At 44.5% G+C, this 24,558-nt stretch overlaps 1 protein-coding gene across 5 annotated transcripts in view; it reads right to left on the reverse strand.

Annotated features, from left to right (window-relative positions):
• The window catches only part of PLEKHA7 (pleckstrin homology domain containing A7), a 988,577-nt gene that overhangs the window by 598,185 nt on the left and 365,834 nt on the right, over window positions 1–24,558 (reverse strand). Inside the window, exon 1 of one of the 5 annotated variants that reach the window (XM_078681037.1) lies at window positions 13,379–13,516. The exons of the other annotated variants lie outside the window; for them this stretch is intronic. The gene's annotated coding sequence lies outside the window, so the exon portion shown is untranslated. Of the gene's footprint in view, window positions 1–13,378; window positions 13,517–24,558 lie in introns of those variants that run through there. 5 annotated transcript variants of the gene reach the window in all.

Here is a 24,558-nt window from a genome sequence, read left to right on the forward strand (position 1 = left end):
CCACTTGAAATCTACGCAGATAAGAGCGCTTCCAAAATAAGCTTTCCTTTTTAAGACTTCTGAACTCCTCTGGCTGTCATCCAGTGGGACTCTCTCCCAGAAACAATCTGAAACATTCTTGATAAAATAGTTACTGCGTTGCCACCATTTCCAGCCTCGGAAAATAAAAGAGAGCGTGGAAGGTCAGACAAAGGATACTCTGAACTAAAGCACGCCAAGATCTGACACTGAAAAATAATACAATTTCAAAACGCAAGCGGAACTAAACCTTAGAGCAATGGCAGAGGTCTCTAAGGCACATTCCGCCCAGGGCCAGCGACAGGAATGGACTTGGTTTATGCTGCATGACCACCTGCATGACTGCATCAACGAATTCCCAGGCACCAGCATGGAAAATATAGTAGCGACATGTGATTTCTACTGGTTTAGAATCTCTGACGGAAAAAAGAGGAGCTTGCAACCTGAAGTTATGAAATGAAGTGCCATAAATAGTGGGTGAATAGTACATGAACGGCACACAAAAAGTGATCCATGAAAATACATCACCTTAACAACGTTGCACCGTTTTTTCTTTTTTGAATCCCTAATGATGATGCAAGTTTGATAGGCCTTCTGTGAAAATGAGGTTGCTTTTTTTGTCACAACGCTTTTATTACACACTGGTTTATCACAAGTTGGTGTATACCTTGACCATGATAGAAGGAAGTCAAACTCTGTCAAAAGCAGCATATGACATGTAGGAGGTAAATCAGCCAAGCTATCTTTTAATAATGTTCACAACTTAGGGCTTCATTACCAGTTCCCCATTGGGACATCAGGCCTCAATTAAGGATGCTGAACAGTATCGTTCCACGAGTTAACTCCAGAATAGTGAATATATATTGGACCTGTAATTACTGGGTCCTTTGCTCAGGTTCTGCCCAATTTCAGGGAGTTTAACACACCCATGCATCACCTGCTTGAGCGAGTGGGAAATGTGTTGGAGAGGGCAATGGGGTCAGGTCCGGTTGCTGGGGAGAGCACTGCATGCTGCCTTCCCAACCTTTCAGGGTGAGGGTACAAGAGGGGCTGGCCGTAGGCTCTGTGCATGCCACAGGCCCACAAGCCACAAGCCACAGTGGTTCCACCATTGGCGTTTTCACGCCTAGTAAAACCAGGTCCATTGTCTCCACCTCCAGTGGCGGCCGATGAGGTTCATGAGTCGGGGGGGGGGGGGGGGGGGGGGGGAGGGCTGGAAGGGAGCAAACCGCACATTATTTCAGAACGTTAGTTATGCAATTTCCTGTGCAAATCTTATTTAACAAAAATGGGATAAAAGAGGAATTGTTTTCATAGGCCTGTCTTTGCAGCCAAGCATGACTTACTTTTTAGTGATGCATGTGTCCAGCAGTTAAGAAGTCTGTGAATACAGGTCAGGCTGACATATTAAGGATAATAGACAGGTAGGGGCTAATAATCACAATTTAATGATGTTGTATAAATGAGCATTTTATTACATCACACAAATCTTACATAGGCATGCCTCAGACAGCAGAACTATCATTTAGGATACACAGATCTTACAGATTCATACCATAGAAAGCAAATGCTTGTTCTACAGATCATGGACTCACAATTTGGAGAGCAGAGCTATGCCTTTGGTTAAACAGATCGAGTAGATTTAAGTCTCCCGTTGTGGCCAAAAATAACTAGACTACTTCAATTTCATCCCACTGCATTTATCTTCAACATTCCTGAATGCTTATAAATGCTCCTTGAGTGAAACTGATGCCCTACATATTTCAACACACACATACACTCTCTTTAGAACCACCAGGCTGCTGCAAACTATGCCTACCGGGCTTGTTTCAGTAGGGTGTCCGTGCAGTTATGAACGGAGCAAAGACTATTACATTCCATTGAAAAACTCACAGTGCCTTCTCTTTCATCAACTTCTGTCAAAATTTCGACAATTTGCAATGTAACTTACAAAAAAATGTCAATTTCACATTTAAATGTCATTACCACATATTCTGTGTGTTATGGAAAACAATGTGAAATATAGAATAAAGGTGAAAGGCAGAAAGGACTAAGCACATTTAGAGACCAAAAGTACACCTTAGGAGCAGACGGGCAAGACACAAAAGGAACAACTACGGTGGGCAGAGGAAAAACTGGCTTAGAGGAGAACAGCAAGAAGCTCAATGATGGTTAGTGAAGCCAGTTCACCAACCCCCCTATGTCAGCAGCTGTAACTTATGCCTCCCTCTCATACACTTGATTAAATGCTCGAAGTCCACCCTACCTCACCCACCCCTGATGCAACAGGACAGGGGATAACCTGGTCAGTACAACCAGATGGATTACCTCCATGAATGTCCACCTAGTGTGGAATGAAGGGGTGAACGTGGGGCAAAGACCGTGACTGGGTTAAAGATACTGTGAATTCTGCGCCTATTACTCAGAAGTAGGATATGTGGGTTCTGCTTTCTCCTGCTCTCTGCACTCTGTCCCAATACTGCCCTGATGAGGTCACTGCCTCCAATGTGTTGGCCCTAACAGTGTCTGTCCCTGACTCCTCTCACACAAGACATAGTAGGTGAGAGAGATGGAGAGGGATGTGAGAGTGAGAGACCAGGCAGGGGAGGAGTGGTGGCAGGGTATAATGACTCAGGAAAGTAAGAAACGTGGACAGATTGGTGAGGGACATGTGAGCGTGTAGTGAGTTTGTTCATTGTGCACTGGGAGCGAGTTAAGGGACATGGGAAAGGAGAACAAAGAGTAGACAGTAGATGGAAAGAAACTTAATGGAAAAGGAATGAGACGTAAAAGAGGTGAGAGGCAGCAAGAGAAGTGGAGAAAGCCAGATCAGAGGACACGTGAGGAGCAAACGAGTGGAAAATGAAGTACTAAAAAATAAAGAGACACATTGGGCACAGGAAAATAAATAGTCCCACTGGCGATGTAGAATTTAGTTAGTTTCCAGGAAGCAAATATGTTTTTACCACCAGTTTAAGATCGCATTTATTTCATAGCAGGCACAGACTTCGGTCAAAAAATCATTATTCCACATCAAACCTTTGGAATTAGACTCAGACCTTTATTCTTGCCATATTTTTGGAGGCTTGAATGTGCTAAAAGCACCTTATGAGTGGCCAGGCTCCTCCATGTTGGGCTTTCAGTCCTAGCTATCTTTTAGTTTGCATTCTGGTACTTGCAGATTCTGTATTTCTCATATTAAAAACAGAACTGAGGGTTTAATTAAACAAAGATAAAAGGGCTGGAATAAATGATCAATTCTGGTGATGTGTTAATGTTTGCACAGATGCGTGTGCGTGTGTGCATGTGTAGGACTGTGAGTCAATTTGGTCACTGCATATTGCTTATCATCCTTTGTAAGTGGAAGCTGCTCTGTGTATGGAGGGATTTTACTGATGTGCAAAATTGTAAATCAGATTGTCCTGAGAAGTGTTACTGAGAGTGATATGTGTTTACCTCCTCTGTTTGGAGGAGAAGGGTAGGAGGTTTCGAAATTAGGGGGTTTGGAAGGATAGATAACCCTCATAAAGTGCAAGGCTCCTTTAAAAATAGAATGGCACCGCCCAGCAACATGTCTGATGTACACCTCTTGGTCTCACGCACATCATCATTATAATGTAATTTAGGAGCGCTTCACTTTTTTTTTTTACTCCATTCTGTCATTTGGCACAGATATTGGCATGGAAGTCTTGAATGACAGAATAGTGGAAACCTGTTTAGCATCCACTCAAGCAGAAATCCTTAAGGACGTTGCAAAATATGTGCATAAAAAACTATAACCGTCTTGTGGGTCATCTGTGGACCCTGGAATACTGAAAGTGCAAATAGTCCTATTGATTTGATGCATCTCTTTAACCTCGCAATACACATGGACTCCTACTACAGGCGCACTAACCAATCAAGCAATGTTATCTCCTACTGCGGCCTTAGAGCGCTCGCAACGTTAAAACAAGACTCCTAAAATGACGCCCATGCCCAGATAAATGTTGACCCAGACTGGGGCCCCTGAGAATGGGGGCAAACGGAACTGGGGATGGATCGACTGGCAGGCTGTGATTGGAGAGAAGTAAGGTTTGAAACCTCAGGCACCCAGATTCAAGGCAGTTTGCTTTGTCCAAGATCACACAAAAATGTGTATTTCACAGTACAGGGATGGCAAAGGGGACTGTCAACTGCGCACGAGCAGGAGTGCACGGGGTGAAAGAATAAGCAAGGGTCCAGACCCTGAAACAGGTGCAATTAAAACAAACCAAATTGGCCTGGTCCCCATAGCTGACACTTTTTGCCGACTCCTTCATGAATCACTTCACAGAAACAACACACCTTTCTTTTAACTCCATGCTATCATTCTTTCCTGGTATTGCCATGGAAGTCATGAATGACTGCATGATGGGAACTGGTTTAGCTTTTATAATCCTCAAGCAGAACTCCTTAAGCACGTTATAAAATATGCGGCAAATCAACTATAACCCAACAGCCAATATTGAAAGTGGAAATAGTAGTCCCCCTATCGATGCACGTAATTACCCTCACATTACACTGACTCTGCCCTACTACAGGCGCACCAGCATGAGCCATTTTATCTTATCTCCCACTGCGGCCTCAGAGCCCTTGTGACGGTGGAAAAGGAAAGAGACCTAAAATGGCTCCAACGCCCAGACAAGCTTGCCCCAGACTATTCAAGGCAAATGAGACCCAACACCAGACAACATGACCACCCTCAAGCTCGCCACCCGAAAACACCACCAACTGATCCACACCACCAAGAAAACCGCATTCAAGGAACGACTGGACAACAACGCACACAACAGCAAGGAACTCTTCAACATCGTCAAAGAGCTCTCCAACCCCAACGCCGGAAACGACACCACCCCATCTCAAGACCTCTGCAACTCCCTCGCCTCCTACTTCCACAACAAGATCGCAGACATACACAACAGCTTCGTCACTCAGCCAACGCAACCCACGACCGCACCGCCACCCCCCACCGCCACCCTCCGTGCCTGGACCCGATCAACACCGAAGAAACCCGACGCACAATGAACTCCATCCACTCCGGATCTCCAACCGACCCCTGCCCTCACCACGTCTTCAACAAGGCCGACGCCGTCATCGCACCCCACCTACGAGACATCATCAACGCCTCCTTCGACACCGCTACCTTCCCGGAGAGCTGGAAGCACGCCGAACTCAGCGCTCTACTGAAGAAACCATCAGCAGACCCCACCGAACTCAAAAACTACCGCCCCATCTCGCTCCTCCCGTTCCCGGCCAAAGTCATCGAGAAGACCGTCAACAAGCAGCTGGCCGCCTTCCTCGAGACGAACGGATCCCTCGACCTCTCACAGTCCGGCTTCCGGGCCAACCACAGCACCGAGACCGCCCTCATCGCAGCCACCGATGACATCCGAGCCCTGCTCGACAATGGGGAAACTGCGGCCCTCATCCTCCTGGACCTCTCCGCGGCATTCGACACTGTCTGCCACCGCACCCTAGTGCAGCGCCTCAGCAACGTCGGAATCCAAGAGAAGGCACTGCAATGGATCATCTCCTTCCTCGCCGGAAGAACACAGAGAGTCCGCCTCCCCCCATTCAAATCAGAAGCCACCGAAGTCATCTGCGGCGTTCCTCAAGGCTCCTCGCTCAGCCCCACCCTCTTCAATGTCTACATGAGCCCCCTTGCGGCCATCGCACGCCAACACAACCTCAACATTATCTCCTACGCCGACGACACCCAGCTGATCCTCTCCCTCACCAATGACCCCGCCGCCGCCAGAGCCAACCTGCACGAAGGGATGACAGCCGTAGCCGAGTGGATGATGAACAGCCGCCTGAAACTGAACTCAGACAAGACGGAAGTCCTCATCCTGGGCTCCTCGCCCTCCGCCTGGGACGACACCTGGTGGCCCCCCGCCCTGGGCAGCGCACCCAAACCAACGGACCACGCACGCAACCTGGGCTTCATTCTGGACTCCTCCCTCTCCATGACCAGACAAGTCAACGCCGTCTCCTCGTCGTGCTTCAACATCCTGCGCATGCTACGTAAGATCTTCCGGTGGATCCCCACCGAGACCAGGAAGACGGTCACCCAGGCCCTCGTCACCAGCCGACTGGACTACGGCAACACCCTCTACGCCGGAACCACCGCGAAACTCCAGAAGAGACTCCAACGGATCCAGAATGCCTCAGCAAGACTCATTCTCGACATCCCCCGACACAGCCACATCTCCGGACACCTGAGAGACCTGCACTGGCTCCCGGTCAACAAAAGAATCACCTTCCGGCTCCTCACCCACGCACACAAAGCCCTGCACAACCAAGGCCCAAGATACCTCAACAGCCGCCTCAACTTCTACACTCCCACACGCCAGCTTCGATCGACCAGCCACGCCCTCACCGCCGCCCCCCGCATCCGAAGAGCCACCACAGGAGGAAGGTCCTTCTCCTACCTGGCCGCCAAGACTTGGAACTCCCTCCCGACCCATCTCCGCCTGACCCAAGACCACCTCGCATTCAGGAAGCAGCTCAAGACCTGGCTGTTCGAGCAGTAGCGGACCCCCCCCCCCCTCCTCAAGCACCTTGAGACCCTCCGGGTGAGTAGTGCGCTATATAAATGCAATGATTGATTGAATGATTGTGTAAACGGAACTTCCTGTTGATGGATCACACACGTTAGGATTAAGTGTGTGTTTGTCAGTACAGGGAGGGACAGCAAAGGAGACTGTGAGAACTGAGCACAAGCAGGAGAGTGGCAGAGGTGGAAGACCAAGTGAGGACCAGAGCAGCAGGACCAGACCCTGAAACGGGCACAATTACAAACCAAATGAGCCTGGGCCTGGTAGCTATTACTTTTTTTTTTTTACCTTAAACAGTGCCCGGTCTGCTGCCGACTCCTTCAGACATGGCACACGACGTTGATGAGTCGGAGTGGAGTCGCCATGACCACAAGAACCTGCAGTGCTGTGCGCACGGTCATGCCGGCACTGCAGAGCACAGTAATTCAAATCATGAGTCTCAAACACAGCGCCACACACAAGAGCTAAAATGGCATCCAGGTCCAAATCATGCGCGGGAAGCAATGTGTCTCAGGAACACACCACAAGTCCAGTCGAGTCTGCTCAGACTCGATTTACTGCCTGGAGCCAGTCTACCCTACCCTTCCCCAACTCATCACAGGCTGTGTCTCACCCCACCCAGTGACGAGTAGGGAAAGGGTGGGGTGACAATGCACTCCATTTCCTGATTGACATCGGCAGCTTAGCTCTGCAGGGCTTTCATATGAAACGCCCAGGGCTAACTTCACCCCCACGCCATCAGGGGGTGGAGACTGGGCCTTGATGCACAGTCTTCCCCGAGCTGATGACCTCACAGGCCTCAGGGCTGTGAGACTGTCAGCATGGCAAATTCACTTAGACTTTGAGCATGCCCTTGGAGATGAACGCTGAAAGAGCGTGAGTCACGTGGGTGTCCCCCAGTATTATAGCAATTGACGAATGGTCACTGCAACAACGCGGTGAGTGGGGCAGACAGTGCTCAAAGTTTTATAGCAATTTACCAGTGCAAAATAAACAGATTTAGAATTGGTATGGTTGTGACATTTTTACTGCAAATGTAAAGGGGGCAGAGCCCCAACACCCTTGGACAGAAACCGCCACTGCTCCACTCCCAGTAATCCTTGTTGCCAGTGGCGTCACAAGGGGGGTGCGGGGGGTGCGGACCGCACCGGGTGACACCCCTCACATGGGGTCACACCATCTAGTTTATCGTTTTGTCAGAGTGATATGCAAGTTTGTGTTCATGTAGGTTATGTCTCTATTTAATCTAATGGCATGCGCAGACCTCCCTCGCCCTAATAATGCTCTTCTCGCAGCAGCTAAGGCTTGCTGCTAGCTACACCAGTCTCGAGCCTGCTCCGTGAGCTCCAGATCACACATAGGGTGTGCCGGCATCTCTGCTGACTGACTTCAGATAACTCCATCGATCCTCAGCTGTCAATGACGCGCACGGCAGTCAGGTCAAGAGATCATGAACCATTCTCCTCAGTGCCATAAGGTCACTGAGGCAGATTGTTACAGTGTGTGTTAAAACGCACAATACGTGAGAGAGTTGTGCAACAACTTTAAGATGGGCTGTGCAGCTAGCAAGATTGTTTATCCTTGTAGCTCAAGTGGAATAGCAGAGCATTAAAAAAAAAAATTCAGCTTTATCATTTAATTATTGCAGAACGTGGTCTTCAGAGTAAAAAAAGTGTTTTGTTCTCACTTTTTAGGACACACCTAGCTCTCCGGTTGCCTTATAACGAGGGAGATCGGCACATCCTCATTTGATACTTGTGGTTTTGACTTATTTCTATTATAGACCTCTAAGAACAAGAACACAAAGATTTAAAAAAAAAAAGATGGTTGGGTGCTTCGCTGCTTCTTTTTGTGTCAATAGATCGCATGGATGACAGTGGAGGGGAGATGGTGCAGACAGAGGGAATGATGGTGCAGGCGGAGGGAGAGATGGTGCAGTCAGGGGGTGAGATGGTGCAGGCGGAGGGGAGAAGGTGCAGGCGGAGGTGGAGATGTTGCAGGCGGAGGGGAGATGGTGCAGGCGGAGGGGAGATGGTGCAGGCGGAGGGAGAGATGGTGCAGGCAGGGGGTGAGATGGTGCAGGCAGGGGGTGAGATGGTGCAGGCGGGGGTGAGATGGTGCAGGCGGGGGAGATAGTGTGGACAAAGGGAGAGATGGTGCAGGCAGAGGGGAGATGGTGCATGCAGAGGGGAGATGGTGCAGGCAGAGGGTGAGATGGTGCAGGCAGAGGGTGAGATGGTGCAGGCAGAGGGAGAGTTGGTGCAGGCAGAGGGAGAGATGGTGCAGGCGGGGGGAGATGGTGCAGACAGAGGGAGAGATGGTGCAGGCAGAGGGAGAGATGGTGCAGGCAGAGGTAGAGATGGTGCAGGCAGAGGTAGAGATGGTGCAGGCAGAGGGAGAGATGGTGCAGGCAGAGGGAGAGATGGTGCAGGCAGAGGGGAGATGGTGCAGGCAGAGGGAGAGATGGTGCAGGCAGAGGGAGAGATGGTGCAGGCGGAGGGAAGATGGTGTGCGCACAGGGAGCGATAGTGCAACCAGAGAGGAGATGGTGCAGGCAGAGGGGAGATGGGGCAGGCAGTGGGTGAGATGGTGTAGGCTGAGGGAAAGATGCTGCAGGCAGGGGGTGAAATGGTGCAGGCGGAGGGGAGATGGTGCGGACAGAGGGAGAGTTAGTGCAGGCAGAGGGGACATGGTGCAGGCAGAGGGTGAATTGGTCCATTCGGTAAATTGTGAGGGGGTGACACCATGAGTTACCCGCACCGGGTGACACCAACCCTAGTGACGCCACTGCTTGTTGCTGAAGCACACAGACACTCATGATTGATCAGATATTTACCCTCCCTGGGACACCACTTCAGTCAACCTATTGTGCGGGCCTAAGTGTTGGACTTCACTAAGACGGTACAAGCCAACAAAATATATATACAAAACCTATCAGACACATGGATGCTCTGAGCCTTGTTATCTGGGCTGTTAGTGAGACTGCCCGCATAATGTTGCAATAAAATACTAGAAGGGTAAAATTATTCACTGTTGTGCTCAATAAACGACACCACGAAAATAAGCCTAAGGACATCACTGGAAGTCATTCTCTGTGCAGAAGGCTAAAATGTTGCTTTTCCAGGACACATACTCGTGTTTGTCGTAAAAACTAGCAAACCCATGGCTTGCTGCACTCTACAGGTTTCAGTAAAATTCAGACTAGGGTTTTACAACTACAGTACGACCCATAATCCACATAACCGATGTCACAAATTAGGATTTATTTTCCAAAGAGACAGGCCTCAATAAATGCTTTTCTTGTCAGTTGACCTTTGGAATCTCTGCTCTTTTTTTATATCCTGATAGCTAAGCATGTGCGCAAAACAATCTTAATTTGAGAAATCGTGGAAAATATGTTCTCACTTGAACATCCTTGACTGTAATATGTACGTGCATGAAATGTCATAGTTTTGTAAAATATTCAGGATGCAGCGATATGATAATGCATCCTTGGGTGCACTGGTATTTTTGTCCCTTATCAAAGTATTCCTGGTTTTCACTCATTTTATCATAAGCAGATACAAGTAAACAACATGTGCTTCCCACTAATGATCAGTGGCGGGTACACGGTCTACTGAACAACAAGGCGCCAAAATAATGTTCGACATATTGAGAAAATTAAATTGGAAAATGCAGCGTTGATGAATTCTAGGAAGAGGAATCAACCGTGACAATGGGCTTTATTTAAACCCTGCCAATTCTTTACATTTATAAACAGCAAATAATTGGCACCTGGAGAACTCCAGCTGCCTCACATTATCATTAAACTCCTCTCAACAAGAAGTCTCCGAATATGAACATATATTGGCCGCTGAAACGAATCGGGCACTTCTTCACATTTTGCCCTATATGGTCAAAAGATTGTCTGGCGCAATTACCAGTTTGCCTTTGCGTGCACTGTGAAGTATCTACCATGCTTTCAATGAGATGGAGGAATGGCATAGGGGTAATAGTATGGTTAGTTTGCAAATAATATATACTGAAAGGCAGAAAAGATTTTGCTTGAAGGGGAAGCCCCCTCTGCTGTCATTAGATACTTCTATGATCCGATAGACTTCTTCTCAACTATTCTTCAGTGTCCAAAGGTGCCTAGTTTGCCTTAAGCTCATCTCACTCTTTTACCCTCCTTTGGTCCAAGATTCACACCCATCCCTTAATACATCAGTCCGACTGTCACTTCCATAAAGATCTCTAATAACATCTGTTCCCAACTAGACGTATTCAGGAGCGTAGCTTAGTCAGTGAGTTTGGGGGGAGGAGGGGAATTTCAAATTTCCCAACTAAAAATGCAGTGGGCTGCAGGGTGGAGAGCTGAGATGACCAAGGTTTCATAAGAGTGACTGTTTCCATGAGGAACAGGGTCAATACTGATTTGCGTTTAGTTGGCCTGTCTCAAGTGGCACAGTGGGTGAGAAACAAAGGGTTTGAATGCTACTCTGAGTGAATTCCACTGATTAGACTACATGCAAGCATTCATCCCATCACCTTCTTGGTATTTGATTGTTAGTAGTTGCCTGGAAAATGGTGACTGGTACATCTGCGAATTCCAAGCAGTAATACATTTTAACCCATTCAAGGGGTACATCTACGAGTACAGATTTACTACTTTTTGGTAAACCAGTAAGAAAATATCTAAGTTCCCTCTCCAAAAAATGAGAATGTTTAAAGCTCTTGTTGAAAAGAGAACAACGAGAAAAACAGACAAAGCAAACCCGACTAGGGGCTCCAGGCCCAACCACCAAGTGAAGAATACATTTGGGGGTTGTTACCCCACCCCGCTCGTCCCTACCCTTCACACCTGGGCCTGATAGTTCTCCCTAGGTACTCATGACTATAGTCACTTACAACACATTGACTTGGGAGTCCCTGCCCTGGGATCACTAATTTTAAATGTATTTTCACAGTACGCACCCTTCTCAGTCTCTGCTACGAAAAGCCTTGATGGTAGAGTTCTCAAATCGGTGCATGTAAGCAGTGCTCCGTGTTTCCAGTCCTCTGCTTTTACAAATCATTTTGTCAAGTGACTGAATGCCTCATGTACTAAGCCTATGTTGCAAATAGACGCGGATGTGCCAGTAAATGAACATGGCGAGCTAAGCCTGAGGGTCTGGCCTGGGTCTAAGAGCCAAGCTATGAAAACGTTTTTTTCATGTATATTGTGCAATATAGAATGTACACATGATACAGTCTCTTTAAATAAATAAAAATCATGTATATTGTGCAATAAAGAATGTACACATATGATACAGTCTCTTTAAATAAATAAAAAAAAGAAGTATATTTCTTGATCTTGCGGGAGCATTTTATCATAGTACATCAGATTATATCACTGCATAGGCAGACATTTATTAAAAGTGATAGCTTTTAAACATGAACTTAGAAACATTATTAGCTTGCCACCCCACCCCCAACGACAATACCATTAGTGATCTTAAAGGCAATTCAGTAGTCAATTAAATCATAAATATGGTCTAGATTCTTATTATAGCTGAAGCAATATTACAGTCTATTAAATCAAGCCTGTCTTTGTTTGAAATCGCTAGGGAACCACTGGGGATTAGAGTGCTGTCATTTAATTTTACTTTATTCCGTGTGCCTAGATATGAAAACTCCTTAGTAAGGAGAGGTGAAAATCCCACAGCAGCAGGTGAAGCGACATGTTTAATAAAGCTTGAAAAATGCTTTTCAATTGGTTTCTGATTGAATTAATAACACAATTAATTAAATCAGATTTTTAATTTTTCAGTCAATGGAATATTGTTTCCAAATGTTAACTACGTTTTTAATCCACGAGACTTCACCAATAGAAATCAAGAGCATTGCAAGAGCACAAATATTGACGTATTATGCAAAATTTTATTTTCACCAACAAAGGATAGAGCTTTTGTTTTGACAAATTGTTATGGTTGAGCACTTCGCCCAGCTTCTCATTGGGCAAAATAATTTCAGTCCAAATACGTTTTTTAAGGAGAAATTTCCTACAAAATCTTTTTATTGTTGTATTTCCCCAGATTGCTCTGTTAGGGGCAAATCCTCTACTACAAATAGTTTTAACTTGCGTTTTGCCATCAAAAATCTACATTTGCGAATATTTTAATTTGTAAATACAGACAAAAGCATACAGCAAATGTTAAGGAATACACAGACATAATGCCAATCATCAGTATAGCGTGTTGTGCCCTATCGTACAATGTGTACTTCAATGTAATACCAAAGTTATAATACCACAACTGTATTACGTGCTAATCTCCGCATTTTAGGCTGTTTTCCAATGTATCTAACTACACTATTGATTGCTGATCCCGATGTAAATCTAAAACATATAAATATGCTTTGCCAGAATATACACAAGTTTATTTAGGGAAGCGATTTAATAACTACTACGTAAACAATTTGGTTTTTTAACAGTGTGACAAAGAAAAATATATATATGTATAGGAACTTTCAATTTGGTGCCCGAAACAAATTGTCTGTGACCATAAAATACACCCAATTATGACTGAGGACCGGTTCATGTAACATGTATTGTAATAGTTGGATATGCAAAGAAAATCTTACAATTCCCTAGAGCACATCACGATGGTCCGATCTGTCAATAGCGAATCACATCATAGGCGCATTAATCGATATCTTTATATAATGAAAAAGTCAGTGTACTTGTTACAAGCTTTTAACACGCATTTAGAAAGTTATCGTGGGTCAAGTGAGTGAAGGAGGAGGGACAGATAGAGAGAGTGGCATACCTTAGGGTGACGACTTAGGTGAATATATTTTCTTATTAGCATTCTATACTTTCGTAGGATATGAGGCCGCATGATACAGATTAATATGCCAGCGATATGCAGAAAAATATACTTCGGAAACAGAAAAAAATCCTTCCCTCCGAGCAGGCACCGCCATCTGCGCACAATCCAAAACCTTCTTCACAAAAGTGTCAACAACACAGGAATGTTACTGATGTGGGATGCCAGCAGTGTTAACAGCTTGTGCCAAAAATATCTCACACGCAACCTCTCCACCGTTCATCAACCGGAGGTACGTCTTTGTCGAGCTACTTTTACAGGCGGGCACACGTGTGTTAAAACATGTTCAGGCTTCGATGGACAATATACACTGGGGGTGGTCACCAAAGTAATCTAATACAGACGAGAACTGTTCTAATACCGTTGAGGTGGGACAATTAGTGTTCTTTCCCCGCATACAGGGCCGGACTGGGCACGCGCCTACCTACCGAATTAGAAACACCTGCCGCTGCCTTAAGCTAAATAATAAACTGCTCACAAAGTCAACAACTTGGAGAACAAACGAATCGTTTTTGGGCAAATAAACTTTAGCTACTCATTAAGGCACAGACTTGTGTTTGGAAAAGCTTTATCACAGCTTAGATTTCCTCAAAGGAAACCATACGTCACATTCTTGCACACATATTGCACTGAGGCACTTTCTCACAAATGGTACACCAGTATGTACTTTGTCACAATCACCTTCACGATAGTAACTCTTGCATCGAGATAAAACATTTTATGAAAACACCAGATTGCTAGCTGAAATCTCACCCACAGGTACTGCTTTGCCCCCATGAAACAAATATACAGTATGCCATTAAATACTCTCCCAATCCAAAGAATGCTCCACATTTCCAGAGGGTTTTGGACCTAGTGAGGCTATCTCTACTTTCAGACAGAAATGTCTCAACATGCCACTAGCTAAGTTTTTACCTAATCCGAAATGCTGTAAGCCTACTTTGGATATTTTTAAAGCTTTTACATTTCTCACCGAGAGTCCAAACGTTGCCTTTGGATTTATTGGAAAACAAGATAAGAGTAGATTGTCACTTTTAAAGAAAAGGCAGGCCTATGATTATTTTCTGTTCAACTGAAAGCCTGACCAACCTTAACATTGGTGCAAGCCCATTTTCCATTATGCAAGCAAATTATGTGCCCTCGCCTCATCATACGAACATTGCTACTAAAGTGGTTTACAATTATTTTACCAAAACATTGGTTTGAAAAAACAATATTTCAGAAGGGAAGCTTACTGTACTAAGAATGCATAACTGACTTTTTCTGGTTTCATCTCCCCATCTATGTATTATGTATGTGCATAATGCATAAAATGCGCCAAGTTGCTTTTGTGCTGGATGTTTAATTAACTAAGGGGTGTTGCGAGGTTTATTTTCCTAAGAACACCGCTAGGGGCGAAATGAGAGCAGTTCTCACCAGTCTTCCAGCCCAGGGTGCACACACGTGCTTACCCTATCAAGGCTGATATCCCAACACTTGTTAGTCAAAGTAGAGTGACTGTGTCTCAATTTGCTGGAGGAACATTCTTTTATACAGAATAACTGCCACCATAAGAATCAGAAAGTTGTTGCTTGAGAATCTCGTTGACATGCACCTCTGGTAGGAGCCATGGTATAGTGAAACAAGTGGTGCAATGGGAAGGATGAAGGACAAACAACCAAGCAACACAAAACATGATCAGTACTCAGGGGCAGACAATATATCTCCATTTCCACTCAGTTTTTTTATAACCAGTGTAGGAAATTGGGTTACTGGTTGAGAGGGTATGAAACCCTACTCAAGCAGCAAGCACATTTTCTCTCAGGGTGAAACACAAGCAAACTTAAATAAAATCTGGAGAAAGGACAGGGTGTTGGTAAAACTGGGATTCACGCTACCCTTGTAGTGACCCAATGTAATGATGGTACGTGCCTCACAAACGGCTAGGCCCATAAGCAACTTGGAAAAGGTAATGCAGGTAGTTGGTGGAGGTTTGTACCCCTTAATCTTGATATGATTGTGGAGAATAATATCAAATAGTTGTGTTCAACAGTGGTTGCTACTTTTTTTATTTTCTTAGTTACACATAGTAATGTTGAAAAAAGACAAAAACAGCCGACACGCGTTTTGGCCGATTGGCCGAGGGCTTTTTTCAAGGCTGATAAGTAGAAGTGCCCACAAGCATAAGTGAATCATACATCATGAGTGCATAATACAAAAATTGAATTTAGCCCAAACCAGTGAATATGAATGGGATGTCAATAAAGTGATATGAAACCAGGGAAGAAAAGGGAGATGAAGATTGGAAATCGAAGATGGGAAAAAGTGAAAAGAAAGGAAAAATTGAAAAGGACGAAAAGAAGGGAGAAACAGGACAAAATGCAGGAAATAGGAAGAAACTAAATAGACAAAATAAACATTCTGATTTGTAATGAAAAGGTAAACATCTGAAACTGCATAAAGTACAATCATCAATTAAAATAAGTACATAATCACCAAGTCATATCAAAGACCAAAGTACAATGTGTTCCGTGGATGGACAGAGAAATTGAGGGAGAGAAGCACCCCTGAACGTATACATGTCACAATAACAGACATATCCCATATGTCATTGTGTGAGATACATGAGCACTTCAAATACAAGCTCAAGAAGTTGCTTATAGTATGAGATGCATGGCACCCTTCCCAGAGCATAAGTCCATCAATATACTGTTGGAAATTTAAATATTAAGAGGAGTAACAAATGCTTACCAGGAGTCTTTTAACATCATGGCTGCTGGAGCTATTCCCCTGCTGTGCTGGGCCATAATAAAAACGGGTGTGGTCATGACGAGCTCAGCTTGTCATGAGTACCTGAGAGGTATATGCCATGACGAGCTGAGCTCGTCATGAGCACCGAAGGGGTTAAGAATGTTAAGGAAAACTGTTATGTGAAGGGATGTGTGTAAGGAGCAGTAATTCAAGGTATACCAGTGAAACTAAAGTGATCTGCCATGAGAGTATCAGACATGTGTCAAACATGTGCCTAAGAAATGCGATTTTAGTACATACTCATTAGACTTGAGCTATGGAATGAGGGTAATTGCACAATCATAGGACACAAATAAAGGGGTCATTAAAAACATGCAGGGTCAAGTGAGCGCTCCTATGATCCAGGGTAAAAACCCAAAATAAACATAACAACTGTATGTACGGTACAAATTGGGCTCAAACACCACAGTATTGAAAACGCCTAATAAAATACGAGAAATGGGACATATGCAAAAGCGCAAAGTCAGACGTGCGCTCATGTGGTCTGGGATAAAAAGGCAAGTATTAATGTAATCAGTGCGTGAGGGACAGACCCAGTACGGTGTCAGGCAAACATAATGGGAGCTGCCTGAAAGGTAAGTATTAATATGTTCAGCGCGTGAGGGGTAGATCCAGGAAGGTGTCCGCTAAAATTGATTAAAGCCGCCTGAAAGGGTGCCGATGAGCAGAACATCGTACCGGTGAAATTAACCAATCAAATGCACAAAACAGTCAGGCTTAACTTAGAAGTAATGTGTAAAGTATTTATGTAACACACAAAAAGCGGCAACTGTGGTTATCTGATAGCGCTGGACTGGGGCAGAGTCACAAGTTCAGCCCGATCTCATTGTAGTGAGAGCCGGGTACCAGGGATCAGTTAGGCCCGCATAACAAAGTACCTTAAATCTTGGTTTGCCGATCTTTGAAAGGCCCTGCGTTGAGGATGTGTCACGCAGCATCGGTTACGAGGAAGCTGCAGTGCTGCGATGCAGAGTTCTATATCGTCATTGAGGACGTCGCCGAAGAGGGACTTGTGATGCTAAGTCCTCCTTGAAATTTGTGTTGCGCAGCGGCGGTTCCGAGAAAGCTATGGGGCTTTGATGCGAAGTCCAGCATTGTCGTTGAGGGACTTGCAATATGAAGGCCTGTGTTGAGGATACATCGCACAGTGGCAGTTCCGAGGAAGCTGCGAACTCCAATGCAAGGTCCTGAGTCAGGGATGCGTTGCACAGTGGTTGTTCCAATGCAGCTGCGAGGAGATGCTCCACAGTACGTCTGTTCTTCTCAAAGGACCACATCTTGCAAAGGATCAATGGGGCTGGCGGAGCACCATTAGCCCCATTTTCAAAGGCCCTGGATTGGGGTTGCACCAGGGGGGCAAGACTCACAACAGCCAGAGTCAAGAAGCTGGGTTCAATGTGGTTGGAGCCTTTTCTGTCCCTGAGGCTCTGATTAGGAGGCCAACCAACTAGCCCTTGAAGTCACCTTGGTGGTCATGAGTTCAAGATGCAGTTCCAGTCCTTCTCATTCAGGCAGCAAAGCAGAAACGTATCTGTCCTTCTTGATGAGCAGCACAGCATTCCTGAGTCTTCCATATTCCCAGAGGTGAAATGAAGAGTGGGGTCTGGGGGTCCAATATTTATACCTGTTTCCCACTTGGAAGTAGGAGAAGTTTCTAGAGCTTCCACCCCAAGAAGTGCTTCACAATTTTCAGCCTCCCTGCCCTGGCCTCAGCTTATGTGGTGTAACAAAAGACAAACCCTTTTTGAGTTTGCTCAGACAGAGCCTTTGTGATGTGCAAGTGTGGTAGGTGATGGCTCCCCCCCCTCATCAAGTCAAAGATGGCCCATCCTACCAACTCCTATTCCCTTTTGTCCTCACAGTCTGGGAGCAATCAACAAAGACCAACTGCCAGCTACTCATGACACAGACACATGACACATGACTCATGACACAGGCTGTAGCCATCAAGTGGTCCTTCCAGGAAAATTTAAACTTTCTAAAAAGAACATTTCGGACTTGTGACTTAAAATCCAACTTTACCATTAAAACATGGGTTTCAAATTACAATTCCACTGACACTAAGCTCAACATTCCTATCCGCTCCCTACTGAAAGTTACAACTTAGTAAATGTAATAAGGGAGCCTAATATTATCCTATGAGAGAGGCAGCACTCACTGTAGCGAAAACAAATTAAAGAGTTTTTCAATACCAGAGCATGTAAATCTTAAAGGTACATGCCCAACATTTTAAATCCACTGCACCGTGGCCTTTGGACTCTGTAGGGAAAACCCTAGAGGTGACTTATATGTATTAAAGATGGAGGTATGATAAGATAAACCTCTTGCCTGGTCGAACTGACAGTTTTAAATTGCATATACAGGCTGCAATGGCAGGCCTGGGACATGTTTGAAGGATACTTAAAGTGAGTGGTGCAATAAGTACCTCAGGCCCACTAGATGTATTTTATTTACATGTCCTGGGTACAGGTAGTATCACCTTACTAGGGTCTTACAAGTAAATTTAATAAGCCAATCGAATGTAAGCCAATTTTGCCAAGATTAAAGGGGAAGAGCACAAGCACTTTAGCACTATCTAGACGAGGTAAAGTGTGCCGAGTCCTAAGGCCAGAAAAAAATAAGTCAGCAAAACAAAAAGATGGAAGGCAAAAAGTTGGAATAGAACCAAAACAAGGATGTAAGGTCCAACCACCAGAAATAGTGCTGTCCCTTGTAATACGCTAGGCTGGGTGACATAAGAAATCTCCCGGGAGTCTACACTCCATTCTGCAGCAGCATAGAACTAGTCCCGGTCAGGGCACAAAAACTCTTGATCTTTTACTCAAGATCCTGTTAGGCCCCATGCTCAGTTCCCACTTCCACTTGAATTCCATTTTCATTACATTGTCCGGACTGTTACACTGTATGCACAATATTAAGATATTATTTGAATATAAAATATTTTCCACAAACTATATGCAGTTACCCTCACCAAATTTACTTTACGTATTACTCTATATGTGTTCTCTGAGTGCTGCTGCCTCTATCTTATTCCCAAACTGAAAAAGAGTGAAGGATTGGAAATGGAATTAAATAGGAAGAAGGAGGAAATGTAACCATCAAACTGGTTTTGCCAAAGAAGAGCCACAGAAGAGGCTTCCCCCCTTAACATACTACGTACAAGACAGATGTCCAAATATGAAAGTTCAATCCATGTTTCTCAGATCAATCTCAGTGAAAGTCCATCTCCTCAAGTAATCTCATAAGCACACCCCGCCTTTTCAATGCCCACGAGTATTCAGGCACACAACTTTCCCCTTGCTAGCCCCCACACCATATGAAGACTAACTCAAAATGTAACTCCATTATTCTTCTCTTCCTATAAACCATAGAGTGACCACTTCCTCTGTAGTCCCTGTTGCCCTTTACCACATTTCCTTGAAAGCGGGCCCTCGGAGCTGCAGGCAAAGTTTAGGGTCGCTAGAAGACATCCTCTTTCATGTTATCATAAGCTCTTTAATCAGACGGGGGTTCTTCCAGTTGCTGTGGGTGTTTTAACACTAGATGACCACCAGCATTTGAGATTTTCTCTTTGAGCTGACATAGGGTGTAGCGAGATTCATATTAGCTGTATTCATTTTTCTTCAGTATCCAGTGCTTTTACAAGGTGACTCAGCAAGTCAGCAGCTCAGTATCTCCTTGTCTTCCCAAACAACCACTGCCCCTGCTATATGCTTCCCTACAGCTTACCCACACCAAAGCAATTCTGATTTGATGTTATCTGTTGGAAAGTGGGTTATTGGTAGGGGCAAATGTAGGTCTGCCACTGGCAATAAGGCCACTAACACATGATAGGACTCAGCATAGGTCTTAGAAAATTATTCCTTTGCTCAACCCTTGGTAACGTGGCTGTGAGCAGACAGGCTTAACTTCAAAGACAGGTATATAAAGCATTTAAAAACACAATTTCAGTAAATAATTAAGACACAACCCAAAATAAAAATCCAACACCAATTTATAAAAATAGGTAATATTTTTATCTTTTAAATGACACCAAAACGAAAATAATCCACTGTAGGGAACCTGATATATGAATTTTTAAAGATTAGTCACTTTCTAGTGCTTAGAAACCAACAGTGCCCCTTTAACTCTTTTTGTTTTCTCTGTCAGGGACACACCTTTATAAATTGTTCTGAAGAATTCTCACCACTGTAGTGGGCCACCTTCTTCAGCAAGCGGGGTCCAGTTAGAACACCTTCCTGGCGTTCTGCTTGCAGGTCCCAAAGTATCCAACACACAATCCATGGTTCTGGAATCTCCAAGAGGGTCCTTGAAAGTCTGAAACTTCAATTCCGCAATCCACTTGAACAAAACCCTTACAAATCCACTGGTACTCCAGGCTTTGAATTCTTTGTGGGGCTGTCCAGGTGAGCTCTGTTAACCTGTAGCTTGCAGGGAGTTTCCACTCTTGAGTCTTTTGGCAGCAAGGTAATCCACAGGGTTGTAGTTTCAAATGGTGCAGTCTTCATAGGTCAGGCCTTAGAGTTCCTTGCACATCAAAACCTTCAGCAGGGCACTTCTTGCTTCATTAAGTTTCAAGCAGCAGATCTGGAGGGCTCTGCTCCTCTCAGATACTTATTCAAAATTCTCTGGGTCAAGCACCAGGTCACTGCTGACCAATGAGAGCAGGGCAACTCCTCCTAGTTATGACCACATCCTGTGGAGTGTGGCATTAGTTTGTCCCAGAGTGCATCATCCTTCCAAATACCTCCTTGCTGGAAAATCAGCCATTATGGAAGAGCTGGCTAAACACACCCCCTGGGATATCTCATTTCCATGGACCATCCCAGTAACATCTGCAAATACCTTTCTTAAGCCTAGTCCTGACTCTGGGTCACGACTGTCATAGTGGACTAAAACCCAGGCCTCCCCTCTTGCCTTTGAAGAGCGTAGTTTACGACGCCACCTCCTGACCTGGCATTCCTATAGAACAGATCACTGCCCTCCCAGCAGCCTGGCTAATCCACTTAACTCTGACCAATCAGGGCAGACCACTGAAAGGCTGAATTTGGACTTACAAACAGGAAAGTCTCATAACCTATTGTATGTACACTTTAGGAGAAATTCAACAATATAATATAGTTGGATTTAATACGACCATTCTGGGAAGTCTTTAAATGGTCCGGCTAGTCCTCTCCTATCAATATTTATTACTCAATCACTTCCTACCATGTTAACCTATGGGCCATGGGGTTTGCAATGGGGAAAATGACTTACGCCACTTTTGTAGCACCAGGGCTTATAAAACCATATTTTAAGTATTTCCCTAATTTCTACCGGACCCCCACCCCCTGTGCAACTAGGGGAGACTTTAGGGGCTCTGAATCTGCAGAAATATTGCAGATCACCCGTACCCAATTCTTCCAGCATCAAAGTCGAATTTGAGCACCTCTTTAAGACAATGTGGGGAGTGAAATGTAAAATTTCACTTAACCCAGGCTTCTAAAAACTCATTTTATAAGGGTGCTCCTTATAGGTAACTGACCCCCACCCCTGGGATACCTAGGGGTGACCCTGGGGGTCCCTAATATGCAAAAACATGATAGGTTTTTAATTTTTAAGGGACCCTACCCCCAAAGTCGAATTTGGGCACAATTTAAGGTTCAAAAAGCTGTCCTGGCCACCAGTGCAGCTTTTAAACTGACCTCAGGCTTCAGCACTGCACACATGCTGGTGCAGAGAATCTGCTGGCCTCTAAACTGCCATGCCCCAGGATACTGGACACTTCTAGGTTGTTTCAATCCCCTGCCCTATTACATACTAGGGGCTTAGGTGGTAGGTCATGCCAACTACAGGGGTACCCCACCATACTATAGTGTACCCTTGTGTATGTTGGGTGTCTTAACTGTGTTCTAATGTGTTCCTTTTAGCTTGGCCCTGGCCCTGGGCCTGGTTCAACAGAGCCCAGTGTCAGTCAGAGTCAGTTACCACCAATTCCAGTCAGCAAAAAGTTGGGGGGTGCCCAGGGCACAGGATGACTTTGCAACAATATCCCACACTCTGTCCAGTTTCTACTTCCTTTACATAAATATTTGTACCTTACCTTTCTCAAAGGTAGGCTCACAATCTTCAGGATAGTCGTACCTCAGCACAAGAAAATTCACACAATTCTATTTTCAAATTTCAAGACAACTAGAAATCTACACATCAAGTAGGAGGAAAGGTGTCTAGCTTATCTATTCTGTGATAATGTGCTTCATCCAAACATCCCTCAAGAAACCTAATTTCCCTAAATCATTTACAGCTTGCTGAGAATACATATGTTCTCTATTTTGTGACCAATGAGGCAGATGCTTATCTCAGAGGATGTCTTGCACCTTATAAATTAGCAACAAACCCTTTAACCTGAGCAAATCATCCATTAAAAACAGCAGAATTTTATTCAGAGTATTAGCAAAAATAAATTCTTAGACACTTTACCTCATTTACACAATACTTCCATCATTCAGAATGTCTCAATTTTCGAAATCTATATTTTAGAGATCAACCTCGAAGTTCCAGCAGTATTCTTTTCGTTCAGAGTGTCAAACCACTGAGTAAAAATAGCAATTAAACAGCAAAAATAGCAACAATAGTGCAAATAATGGAATGTCTCTTGAGCAAAAGAAAAATATCACAGGGCAGTGCGTGCACTGAAGATGTGCATATTGTTTGAGTACAGGATACTTTTTTTATGCTCCACCAAAATCATACAAGAAGTGTTCATATTCCCCAACTGAAGACAGAAAATAAGACAATGCCCTCGCTATAACTGAAATTAAAATCAAATTAAATTACAACAGGTTTACATAAATGTTTATTCCTTGTTGCTATGGATTCTGATTAGCACTTCATTTAATCAAAGCAAACATGTGAGACTGATGTCTGAAAACCCTTTTCCAGCTCTTATAAACAATGCTTCTTCCAAGAAAACTAATAACAAAAAAGTAGATATCCTGGAGAGAAAATTGACTAAGAAATTGTGTTACGTTTTCTTATGTGACATTAAATTACACTGATTAAGTGTGGTTTTAAAAATTCATTTGAGACCCCCAGAAGATATACAGGCCAAATTAGTAGCTTTGCATTTAAGCCTTGTGATTTGTTTCTCTATTTTACATGAAATTCATTATAAAGAATGCATGCTGACATTGCCATAGATGTGGACCCCAAACATGCACTCTTAGTTTTTGCTAGCTGAATGCTCGCTCACCTTTCTCAACAAGCTATGTCAATAGTCCACATTTACAACAGTTTCAATGATAATATATGTTTTAGCATGTTTAAATGCTGTTCTCATTAATGGTATGGAGTAGTTTCTGTCCTGTAACTCCAGTTCTGTAGTAGGGGTATCTCTGTGTATAGTCATAATCTAGTGAATAGTCCCACCCATGTGCGTGGACCCCAGAGCAATCAAAAATAATCTCTTAAAGTGTCGAAAAATGCAGAACTGCACAGACACTTAAGAGAGAATTAAAGACAGATAATGCAGCCTATATCCACAGGCTACACTGTCCAGTACTTCAACTAGAAATTCCACCAAAAATCCACAAACAGCAAAGCCTGTCCAGATTTCCCTTGCTTTAGGCAAGAACAGGATACTGTGCCTTTAAGAGAACTTTCCAGAACTTCACAGTATCCCAGAATGCACTGCAGGTCCCTTTTACTTTCAGTTCTTTTTGAAGGCGGAACACGCCAGACCTGTAGCATTCCTTACATGAATATCTCTCTCCACCGGGGAGGAGGGCGGGCGCTTATGACTATAACAGAGATACCCCTACTACAGAACTGGAGTTACAGGACAGAAACTACTCCTTCTGTAGTAGGGGATCTCTGTGTATAGTCATAATCTAGTGAATAGAATGGCAAGCCCATCCCCACACCAAAGCGGCGGTGGAGAAAAGAGAAATAACACCACTATTGTGCAAACAGATTTCGCAGCGAAGCCTGCCCAACCTGAGCATCTGCCCTGGCATCAGTGTCCAGGTAGTAATGCTTAGCAAAGGTATGGACCGACTTCCAAGTGGCCGCCTTGCAGATTTCTGCAATTGGAACATTACGGAGCAAAGCAGTCGTGGCAGCTTTGCCCCTGGTGGAATGAGCCTTAGGTTTTCCCCCTACGGTCTTATTAGCTTTTTGGTAACACAATTGTATACAGGACACAATCCACTTCGAGATGGATTGTTTAGAGGTAGCAAGACCCGTCCTGACTGATCCATAATTGATAAACAATTGGTCTGACCTACGAATATCCTTGGTTTTATCCAGATAAAATTTCAACACCCTCCTAACATCCAGGGAATGCAGGGACC

This window comes from Lissotriton helveticus, chromosome 3_1 (assembly GCF_964261635.1).
Source record: "Lissotriton helveticus chromosome 3_1, aLisHel1.1, whole genome shotgun sequence".
In the NCBI taxonomy this organism is placed as follows: domain Eukaryota; kingdom Metazoa; phylum Chordata; class Amphibia; order Caudata; family Salamandridae; genus Lissotriton; species Lissotriton helveticus.